Source organism: Canis lupus, chromosome 8 (assembly GCF_011100685.1).
Source record: "Canis lupus familiaris isolate Mischka breed German Shepherd chromosome 8, alternate assembly UU_Cfam_GSD_1.0, whole genome shotgun sequence".
Classification (NCBI taxonomy): Eukaryota; Metazoa; Chordata; class Mammalia; order Carnivora; family Canidae; genus Canis; species Canis lupus.
In genome coordinates this window covers 66,366,365-66,378,446 of record NC_049229.1, presented here as the reverse complement: position 1 = coordinate 66,378,446, position 12,082 = coordinate 66,366,365, and positions in this window count along the sequence as shown.

Here is a 12,082-nt window from a genome sequence, read left to right as displayed (position 1 = left end):
ACTCGGTGGCATTTTTAATATAAACATTCAGTTCTTGGTAGAATTAGCGGGGCTGCCTTCAGTCAGGGCAGCCCAGCGTTTGTACCATGAATTTGGGCTGGATTCTTTGCACATTACTTATTTCCTGGAAAATCTTTAGAGAGGTCTGGACTGCATAGTTATAAAAATTATTGTAATGTATTTTCCGTGCATATTAAATTAGCTCCCCAGACTGATAAAAGGTTGAAAAGCTATTATTCTTTATTCTTCCGTTTACTACAACCCTAAAGTAATAGCCTTCTATTAAAGTTTATTGATTGTTCCCACTGTTAACTAGCAAGTTGGTATATAAAAATAAAACAGAGAAATCTGCCATTTCTCTCTTGTTTCTTTTCCCAGCATGTGTCCCTCGAGTAAGATTTCAAAGGACCCATGTCGGCTGTACTTTGAGGAAGCACTGGGGGTTTGGGGGGGTGTGGGTTCGATTGTTTATTTTTGTTTGTTGCTTGTTTTTGTGTTTCCAAGACATTGGAGTTTTGATCATTTTTTTTTCTCTCTCTTTCTTGTTTTTTTCCCCAAAGGGAAAATAACAAGAGAGCTGGTCTGGGAGAGTGGTCCTGGGTTAGAACACCTATTGTTTGCAGGACTGACAAATCCATTCATTTCACAAATATGCCTGACCACCTACTATGTGGCAGCCTGGTTCCAGGCATCAGGGATTTAACCGTGAGCACCAGACTGGTGTGTTTGTTCCAGTGCTGGGGAGAGACGGAGGATAAATAGGCAAAGAAATAAAGATTTTGCTCTGGTAGATGGCAATAAACACTGTAAAGAAAACAAAGCAGAGTAAAGGAATAGAAAATGCAATGTTAATTTTATGTGTCCACTAAATGGGGTCACACAGAGCCCAGATATTTGGTTAAAATGATTCCTGGGTGCATCTGTGAGGGTGTTTCTGGATGAGATTAGTATTTGAATGGGTGGACTGAGTAAAGCAGATGGCCCTCCCCAATGCAGATGGTCTTCATCCAATCCAGGAGGGTCTGAATAGAACAAAAAGGTGGAGGAAGGGAAAGAGCTCTTCTCTGCCTGTTTTCTCCTGTACTTGGCCCGGGACTTACACTATCAGCACCCCTGGTTCTCAGGACTTTGGACTCAAACCCAACCTACACCACCAGCCTTTTTTGGGTCTGCAGCTTGCCAAGAGCACATTGCAGGACTTCTCAATCTCCATAATCACATGAGCTAATTCTCTCTCTCTCTCTCTCTCTCTCTCTCTCTCTCTCTCTCTCTCTCTCTCTCTCTCCATCCTACTGGTTCTGTTGTTCTGGAGAACCCTAATACAGAGAGTGATGGGCATTTTTTAAATATCAGGATCAATGATATTTCAAACTCAAGGTAATGAGGGAGCAAGCCTTGCAGATATTCAAGTAAAGAGAACTTAACAGGAACTCTAGGCTTAGCAAAGAGGCACCTTAGCCCGATCATCGAGAACAGTCATGCGAGTGATTTGGGAGCATCTGCTAAAGAACACACGTTACATCAAAACCTGGGAATAGAATAATCAATAAAACCATAAAACGCAGCCTCTGCTTTTGCTGGGACCCCACAGTTTTAGGAGGGGCTCTCATTTAAAGACAGCACTTGGCAGGCTTCAAGTCTAAAAAAGACAAGTAAATCGTCACATACACAAACTGCTACTTTCCCGTATGTTGTGGCAAGTGTCAGACTTGGGTCAGTCAAGGAGTGTTGCAGGACATGAGGAAATGGAGTTTTGTCAGTTTGCCGGAGTTGACCTCTGAGCAGAGGGGTCTCAGAATCAAGGAAATGCAGGCATAACACCCCCCTCTCCTGCTGGTATGACCTGCAAGGAAGATGAGGCCAGTGGAGCAAGAGCAAGGAGGCAGGGAGTGGCAAGAGAAGGAGCTAGTAAGGTTGGAGTTGGGTTGATGGAAGTCAGTCTCTGCTAGGTGATGACCATTTGAAGAGTTTCAAGCAATGATGCAATTTTGTCAGATATTTACTTTAGAGATAGATCTGGCCGCCAACTGGGAAAGAGCTTGAAGACAGTTTTGGAAAGACAGTCACAATCCTGACTCCTGGTGTCCTTGTGTATAAAAGGATAGTAATGGTTGGGATGATTTCTAAATTTGCAACCAGCTCTAAAATTTGGGAACACCAAGATATCTATAAGTAAATGCATGTGTGCTCTCTGATACAGATTTTAGATTTCTCAGGACCAGTTTTCACCCTTATCCAATGAGCAGCTATGAGCCCTTCACGTTGACTGTGAAAAAAAAAGAAAATATCTTTATTTTTTGACAAAATGATGTTTTCACTGTAGTTGGCTTCAATTGGCCATGCATGTGTTCCTGGGTGGCTTGGTTTCTAAAGTTGATGTTTAATTGTTTTCCTTTCTCCCTCTCTCTGCAAACAAGTATGACTTTTGTACTTACCGTGCTCACTCCAAGTTACAGGTCTCCTATTAAAAATAATAATCCCGCATTGAAATATTTGGGTCCAAGTAATGCAGAGGTGGAGCAGACGTGGGAAGCATGTGCTTCATTTTTATCTTCGTGCAGAATTCTAAAAAGGAAAACCAGGTTATATAAAACATCGCACAGAAGAGAGACGCAAGGTAGAGCTTCTCAGACACATGCCCAAGATGCTTTGTGAGAGAGGAGTTCAGCTTACTTCCAAGAGAGTGCTCTGCAATCTTCCAGGATTCCTGCAGTGAAGTCCAGGAAAAGCTGGTTCCAAGTCTCCAGATAACTTGATGTCTGACCTCCAGTGCTTAGGCTTTATTTTAGAGAAAGGCCAGATGATGACCCTCTCTACCTCGAGCGTTTGTGATTCTGGCGGATGAAAGTGAATGAGGTGTAGTAGCAGAAGCAGTGAGTGTCTACCAAAAGGTAGGTGCCCCTGAGTGCTCCCTGGGAAACTGTGTCTCACCGAGGACTACATTTCTCAGGTTCCTTTGCGTCTAGGTGGGTTCATGTGACCAGTTGCCGCCAATGAAATGTAAGTGGCGGGAAAGAGGTCCACGTGTGTTCTCTAGCATCTCTTCCCATCCATCTGCTGGCCAGGAGAGAGCAGAGCCACCAGGAAAGACCCCGAGTCCTGAATCACCAAGCAAAGGAAGGCCACCCACCAGACAGAGACACCCAAGCTAACCTGTTATGTGAGCCCCCGATACAGTGTGTTTCAAGGTCTCTTATTTCTAATAGACATGAACTTCCATGGTGCTAGCCGCTGGAAGGTTGGGGTTGTCAGAGCTGTTAGCATCACCCTAAATAACACATCAGTCAGCTGGGGACGCTCATGTCGGACGTTGGTGCTAGTACCTGAGGGACATGACCCCACCTTCTCGGCCTGTTCTCTGGCTTGCCATTTCAAGATACCCTCGCTGGGTGATGGTGAAGCCTCACAGTGTCACTGGAGGACCTGCGAAGGAGGTGTCCTTTTGACCTTGGGAGAGTGGCTCCACCTTTCATTTGCAAAATGAGGCTAATATTAATCATTCAGCTCAGGTTACCATGAGGATTGCATGAGCTGGTCCACCCGGAGTGCTCAGCCCACTGCCTGCCACTCGCAAAGTGGTGACTTTTATTATTGCTGTCGTCATTGTTATTTCTATTATGATATAGTTCCGCTAGGCTGCAATATTGAAAGGCGGGTGTTATGACTGCTGCTATTTCCATTTTTCAGAGGAGCATGCTGAGGAAGAAAACTCAGATTGCTAAGTCAATAAGAGACAGAGTCTGGGTTCCAGGTCCTCTTCCACTAATGCTCTTTCCTGGCAGAGCTGACCTGGTGGGTGCTGGCCTGCATCCTCACCCAACTCTGCAGCTGGGTGTTGAGCACGACTCTGGGTAAGAGTAGAACACATCCAAATGAAAGACGTTAAACTAATTGGCTTCTCCTCCAAGACAGATTTCTTTTTGACAGGCAGCAGGACACCGCAGGGACAACTCGTTCTGCATCCTGTTGTATAAATAGGGATGGGACAAATGGCTTGGCTAAAATAAGCGCAGGCCTGAAACTACTGAAACTGGAACCAAATCCAGACAGACTTTCTCCCCCCACCCCCATTTCTTTCTCTCTCTCTCTCTCTTAATTATTATTTTCTGAGGACTTAAAAAAAAAAAAGTCCATTCCAATTTTGTTCTCTGCAGTCACGCATTCCATCCAAAGGAAAAGTCAAAAAACTTACAGGAAACTGAAATGGAGAGGAGAAATAAAAATACCCACTGGGATTTAAAGAACAAAAAAAAAAAAAAAAGAAAGAAAGAAAGAAAAAATCAAGAAAGAAGATGCATCCTGGTTTGGAGGAATTCCCCTGGAACAGTGGTTCTCCATGCCCACATTTGGAGGTTACAGCTCAGGGTTAAGTTTAGGGAGCTCAGCCAAAGGGGTTGAGGTTCAAGCATTGCTAATAAATACTGCTCCTTGACAGTTGAACAGTAGCTCTGCCTTCCCCAGGGCAGAACAGAGTTAGTAGTGACTTGAATGGACACTTCTTTCTGCTTTTGGCTGGAGGGTTCTCAGGAGCTTTGTCTGAGGGACTCCGAGAGCTCAGAGCTACTATCTAGCCAAGTTTACGCACCCCCTTTATCTATCCAGAGCCACAAAGCAAGCATCTCATATTTTCAGAGTTCTAACTGAGAAGACAGCAAAACTGAGAAGTGAGTTCTTCATCACTGAGATCATTCCAGCACAGAATGGACAACTGCTTCATAAGGCCGCTGGAAAGAAGATCCAAAATCAGACGAAGTGTTCAACGGGATCAGTGATTCCCAAGCAGGAATTTCTGTACTGGTGGCAGGTTCTCTTTTAGTTGGAGAAGCACCTGCAAGGAAGGTACACATGTAACCCGTGAATCCTTAGGACAGTCCACGGCAGGTGTTTCTGGATGTCTCTTTTTTAATTCTGCGAATCCACGATCCTCTGCCCCGGGCTCCAGATGATGACTCCCTGACCAAGCCTGGATTGGCAGACAGCATGGCCTGGGCAGCATGGTCGTGTACCAGTTTTACTAAAGATCAGATACAATGATGGTGAGATTCATCTGGGAAAAAAAAAAATAGATACACTTTTCCTAAGTAATATGTGAAAAAAGAGGAGCCACCGTAACTTCCCACTTCCTGAAATATATTCTAGAACAACAAGAACTGAAATGGTGTAGTAAGAATATAGACCAGACATGCCAAACAGTGAAACTAAGTAGGAAGCCCAGACAGTATGTGAGATCATCCTGAGTGTGTCCTGCTCACTCTATTCCCGGGACCGAGCAGGTGCCTGGCATATAGCAACGACTCATAAATATTTATTGAGCAAGTCAAAAATGACAAATAAGAAAGAAAATGCTTATTTAATAAGAGTTTAGAATAATTACTTAGTGATTTGGGAGGAAATCAATTTAGATTCAAATTGTGTTCTATGAACTAGGATAGATTCTGATGGATAGATTGAAATGTGAAAAAAATGTAAATATTAGTAAAAATAATCAAGTATTTATCAGCAGTGGGAAGGATTACAGCATAATGGAAGAAATCTCAAAGAAAGGACTAGTGTCTTACTACATATAAAAATTAAACAGCATAGGATAAAAACAAATAGAGACAACAGGACAATAGAATTTGGAGAAAATATGAAATATGACAAAAGGTGTATTTTATATGCTGGCATTCAAATTTGTACATAACACATATCGATAAATAACTGGGTCAAAGGGAATGGCAGATTGCAAACGAAAGTAAACACAAACAGTAAATAAGCAGTGGGAATATGCCTCTCCATTGTAATAAGAGAAATGTAAATTAAAATAAGCTTGAAGTTCAACACTGAAGAAATGAATTAATAAACTATGAGAATCTCCACGTAGAATAGTCTAGTCCCTAAAAGTGATCAGTATGAGGCATATGCAAAAACGTAATGAAAAGTTGATGATAAAAATTCAAATAATAAAAAGTCAAATACAAAAGAAAATTTATGATCAGTTTACAACTGTGTGAAATATCAGAAGAATAAGGTGAAGATGAAAATTGTTGTTGTTGCTTTTTTTTTAAGAGGCTGGATAGGATGTGACAAATGGAATTGCCTGTTTCTAAAATTGCCATCGGGGCTATTATGGTATTTAAAGAAAAAAAAAAAAAAAGGACATTGTCACGAGTCATCATGGACACATGGAATGAAGGGAAAGAACAGGTCATTCCAAGTTGCCAGGGAGCATCAGGGCCTGGTACCAGCCACTTCCAAGGTAGCCCCGGCACCCCAACCTCACTGAGGATGCTGGTGGAGGGAGGCTGTGTGCGTGTGCATGCATGTGCCCTGCGACTGATGCCCAGACTGTGTCAAGACCAGCAGAGACAGTGCGTCATTGCTTGAGCTGGTTATTATGCATGCATGTGAGTATATGTGAGCTAAATCTGACATTGGCTTCATGACTTACTTGCTGGCAACTTCGGGCAGTTGACCTCATCTCTCTGCACCTCAATTTCTCCACCTATGCAAAGTGAACAATGTTGTCTGTCTCCCAGGATTAGCAGAAATAGAGCCTATGGATACCATCTGACAAGTAGCACTTACCTGCCCTGATCTTGATAAAATTAAACACAAAGGCTTCGATTGATAATTGCATGATTGATAGATAACCATAATGGCAATGAATAATTTAATTATGGCAATCAGCACCCATTTTTATAATGGACACATGCACATACACGCACACACACGTGCACACGCGCACATATATATATAGATATAGCCTTTGGACTGAGCTACAGGGGTTTGAACTTGCTCAGCCATCTAGTGGCTGTGTGACCATGAGTGACAATAAGTCAATAACTTCTCTCGACTTCGACTTCTTCCTCTATAAAATGAGGATCGTAACAGTCACCCAGCCCCGAAAACGTCTGGGAGAGCAAGTGATAATGCTCAGTTAACACTACTTGCCTTCTACTTAGCATAGGTTTGTACCTACTTGCTTGTTGGATGAGACAAGATGTGGCATTCGCCAAATCTCGCTGGGAAGCGAGAAAGGACCGCAGATGGATGGGAACTGGGGGGCAGGTCATGATTTTTCAAATGTTCTTCCCCAGTCACTGCTGTGGAGCTAGGCTGCCCACACTCTGCAGGCCGCGTCCCCAGACACTGCTCGGAAGAGGAGGGGTGCTTTGGCTCCGCTTCGGCCCAGTGCCCTTCACCAACCTGGAGCTGCCAACCATCAGCACATCACTCCCCTCCTCCCAGTGGAACACCGCAGTGCTAACTGGGCACTTTTCTAACCCAAGTGCAAGTGGTGTACATAACGCGGCTTCAGGAGCTTGACATTTAGAATCCATGCTGAGAAAGCAGGGGGAGAGTGCCAGGCAGTGAGGAAACCCAACCTTGGCCCATCTGGGAAAAATCAGAGCTTCCTGGGATAGAGACACATCACTGAACCATCAGATTCAGAGCTGCAAATGCCCGCAGCCACCTACCAGGCTCTGCTGGATAACACACTAGTGCTGCCTCCCCAGTAATGAGTAAATGAATAAAGAGGCTGAGCACCAGAGAGGGGAAGCAACTTGTCAGGGCTACACAGCTAATCAGAGGCCACACAGATGGAGAACCCTGGTGGCGTAGCTCCATCCTATGATGACCTTCACCCTTGCATGTGGAGACAAAGCACGTACCATGCACATGCCATGCACAAACACGGGGGCCAGTGGCCACCAAGACAGTCAGCAGGCTGGTGGTCCCTACTGGTCCCATTGGCTCCAGCCTGAGCCAGGCTACACAGTGGCCCAGAGCAGGTGACCACACTTCCTGAGCTTCCGTTTTCTGGATCGTCCATGGCCCCTCCCCACTGAATACATAGTCCAGGCCTGTAGCACTATGACGCTATATTACCGATTGCATTATATTAATGATTTTTCTTTTTGATTTTAAAAGAAATTGATGTATTTTGGGGGCTCCCTACATGTGCCCTGGGCACTGTCCTGATTGTGCACAGCTGGAGAGGGGTCCCTGCTGAGCACCCCCAACTGAGTGCAGAGTTTTGGGGGTGACCAAACAGAACCGATTCTGCACTTGGGGAGCTCTCAAGCTCAAGGAGAGGGACACGCTCTGAAATAACTACAGTGACCAGTGACAGAGGGTGCTCTTCTGCCATCACATGGGGAAAGGGAAAGCTCTGAGGGGGTGCCCAGGAGTGAGGGGCTCCCAGGAGGGTTTCCTGGAGGAGATGGGCACTGCCGGTCTGCTCCAGAAGGTTGTGGGAGGCTCCCCAATGGCATCTCCCTGCAGGGAGCAGCCCCAGATGCACAGGGTGGAGACTGGAGCGTGGCCCCCTGACATGGACAGAGAATGCATTTGCTTTTCTTCCTTCGTCGAGAGGGAGACAGAGAGGAAGACAGAGAGGAACCCCTCCATCTCCATGCTGGCACGGTTATCACTCATGTTGATGTCAACATCTCTACAAAGACAGGTAGCAGGAAAATACCACCGGGGGAGCCTTTGAGGGTGCACAGCAGGGTCCCGGGTAATTACTGTGGCCTAGTTATTTCTCTGCGAAAGGAAAAAAAAAAGTCCAGCACCCGATCTGCTTTTTTTTTTTTTTCATAGGTGAAGTTGAACGTAAAGCACTGTAATTTTAATCAAATCTTTCCCGTCTGCGTGTAGTGTCTCTGAGAAGTTGAAGATTTAAGTGTATGTTGTAGGGCTTGTGGCATTGTCCCAGCGGGGGTGGCGAAGGGGCAGAGCGGGGTAATTATGCTACATTAAAGGTATTTTGGTTGCCAGGGAAGGATTTTTTTTAAATCTCCTCTTTTCCTCATTGAGGGTTTATATGATGTCATGGACAGGAAAGTAAAAAAATAAAATAAAAATAAAAAAGGGGAGGGGGAACAGAGCAGTCAACAGGGTAAGCAGGAGGGAGAAAGATGAAGTTGCATTTTTCAGTTTTGGGCCAAGGTCGGGACAGTTTGGGAAACCGGAATGTGATGCTGGGAAGGCTGTGGTCCAAGGTCAGGATGGGCCCGCATCTTCCTGCACAAACACGCCTGCACTCATGAATGCCTCGCGCCCCAGAGATGCAGCCAAGGGATGCTCAGGGGGCTCAGCGGTTGAGCGTCTGCCTTGGGCTCAGGGCATGATCCCAAGGTCCTGGGATCGAGTCCCACATCAGGCTCCCTGCATGGAGCCTGCGTCTCCCCCTGCCTGTGTCTCTGCTTCCCTCTCTGTGTCTCTCATGAGTAAATAAATAAAATCTTTTTTTTTTAAAAAATAGATTTAGAGAGAAGTGAGGAAGACAGCGTAGGGTTCCCTGGGTGCCCCACGTCCAGCTCCTCCAGCCACCAACTTCCCACATCCATCTGGGCCAGTCATCACCATGGAAAGCACTCTTGACTCTGGTGTGTAGGGTTTGAGGAGAACCCTCAGTCCCCATACTCGCCTCCCCCAGATGTGATGATCTAACACTTAATAATTCCAACATGCAGGCATTCAGAGATCTCTGCAGAAGCCGTGACAGGCCGCACACAGTCCGGGATGTCACGATCCCTGGAGATGGGTGCCAATAAGACGCTTAGCGGAGGAACGTGGTCCTGGCCAGCTCTGATCTCCAACAACATCCACCAGAGGAGGATTTCCAGAGGAACTGACGCCTCCATGGATTCTGGCCTGGAGTATGTGTGCATAGCCTCACCTTTTGGTTGAACGACATGATTTTCCAAATCAAAACCTCCCATGGAAAGATCGAGTTAGCCCATACCAGGGAATTCCAAGGGTTTGTTTCTTTCTTGATGAGGCACCACTGCCTTTATCAACAAATTGGGAAGAAGGTAATTCCTTTAGGGGAAGAAAGAAAAGGGCTCAAGGGCCTATCACAACATCCTCAACTCTAACATCACTCTCAAGTCCCTTCCTTTGCCTGCTCAACTTCACACTTCATCTCTATGGATCTCAATCGTACCTTTTGAAGCTCAGCACAGTGCCACCTCCTCCAGGAAGCCTCCCTTGGTGCCATCTGTCCTCTTCTCCGCTCATGGAATGCTTAACCCCATGTGGTATTTCACACCTACCACCTCACACCAGAATTTGCTGGGCCTGGCCAGTCTCCTGTATTCATTTCTTAGGTTTGCTATAACAAGAACCACAAACCACAGAAATTGGTCTCAGCTCTAGGGTCTAGAAGCCTGAGACCCAGGTATCAACAGAGTGTTTCCTTGTGAGGGCGTTGAGAGAGAGTCTCCCCAGGTGTCTCTCCTAACTTCTGGTGGTTTGTTGGCAAACTTGGATGTTCCTTGGCTTACAGACACATCACCCGTCCCCACCTTTCTCTTGGTGGGACATTCTCCCTGTGTCTGTCTCTGCGTCCAAATCTTTATTTTGTTGGATGAGAGCCCATCCTAATGACCTCCTCTTAACTCATCACCCGCAAAGGTCTTACTTCCAAATAAGGTCACATAGACAGGTGCCAGGTGTTTAGGGGACTTGGACATCTTTTGAGGGGACCCAATTTGACACATAAGATCTTCCCCACTTGGCCCATGCTTCAAAATATGTAGCCTCCATTTTTATGCTCCTTGCGTAGCTTATAGAATTTAGACCTGAGCTGGACACGTAGCAGGAGCTTAGCAAGGGTTTACTTAATTAGCTAACCATTCAGACAGCCAGTACTGAAACACCATTACAAACCACTAAAAAAAGGAATTATTATATCCAGCCAGATGGACTAGGAGACACTGGCATTCTGGGAAGTTAACTCAGAGCAAAATCTTTAGAGAGAAAGACCTCTCAGACCAAGTCCCATTAAAAGCCAATATTCAGGGGCTCCTGGATGGCTCAGGAGGTTAAGCGTCTACCTTTGGCTCAGGTCATGGTCTCAGGGTCCTGGGATCGAGCCCCGCATAGAGCTCCATGCTCAGTGGGTAGTCTGCTTCCTCTCCCTCTGTCCCTTCCCCCACTTGCACATTCTCTCTTTCAAATAAATAAATAATTTTTTTTTAAGAAAAGCAGTGTTTTGATAAATAATATCTTCCCACAGGTAACACCATCTGACACATTGACCTAGTCTCTTGTCCCTTGCCACTAAAACGCCAAGTCCCTGGACAAACGAATAAGGAAAGCTCGCAGGGCCCAGAAACCTACAGTGCATTAGCAAGAGCCTGCTGGGCCAAGCAGCAGGGAAAGGAGATGGCAACCCTCCCTTCTCCGATGGGCAAGTCGAACATCTGGGCAGAGAGAGGTTGTGAAATTTACCCAAGTCACTCAGCAAAAATGTGGCAGTGCGAGCGTGCAGTCTCCAGAGTCTGTGCACTTGACTACTATGGTAGGTGCAAGGAAGAATTAAAGAATAACTCTGGGTCTGGAAGCAGGAAAAAGAATAGGAGATGTGGGAAGGAGAGGAAAAGAATGCCTGGAGGAGGGATGAGCTTAAGCAAAGGTGCACTTGCTGGAAAAGAATAGGATGCCCAGACTCTCGGCGAAAGCAAAACCCCCCAGGACACGATGATGCTTTGTCCATGCATCTGCATGTGCAAGAGAAAGGTTCAAGCACTGGGCGTGATGTTCTCGCGTTGTCCAGAGCCGAGCCAGGCAGGAGCACCCAAGGTGAGTCCATACTTCTTTATGGTCTGCAGGACCTGAACAAGACCTGGGACCTTGCTTGGCAGGATGAGTCCAACAGGGAGGTCTGAAGGGTGCTGTCTCTGAACCCCTCTGAGATGTTGGGTCCAAACCAAAACAACCACAGATTCCAATAGGAAGAAATTAAGAGAGAAAAAGAAAAGAAAAGAAAAAAAGAAAAGAAGAAAAGAAAAGAAAAGAAAAAAGAAAAGAAAAGAGAAAAGAAAAGAAAGAAAAGAAAAGAAAAGAAAAGAAAAGAAAAGAAAAGAAAAGAAAAGAAAAGAAAAGAAAAGAAAAGAAAAGAAAAGAAAAGAGCCCTCCCATGGAGTAGCCAATCCAGAGAAAGGGGCCATCCATGACTCCTCCAGCAAATTGATATGAACTTTCTCACCATTGACAGTACAGGCAGCTGGCCCCATTGTCTGCCTCTTTACAAAATCCAATATTTCCCCTTCTGTTATTCTTGGCACAATGACAAGAAAGGAAGAAATAA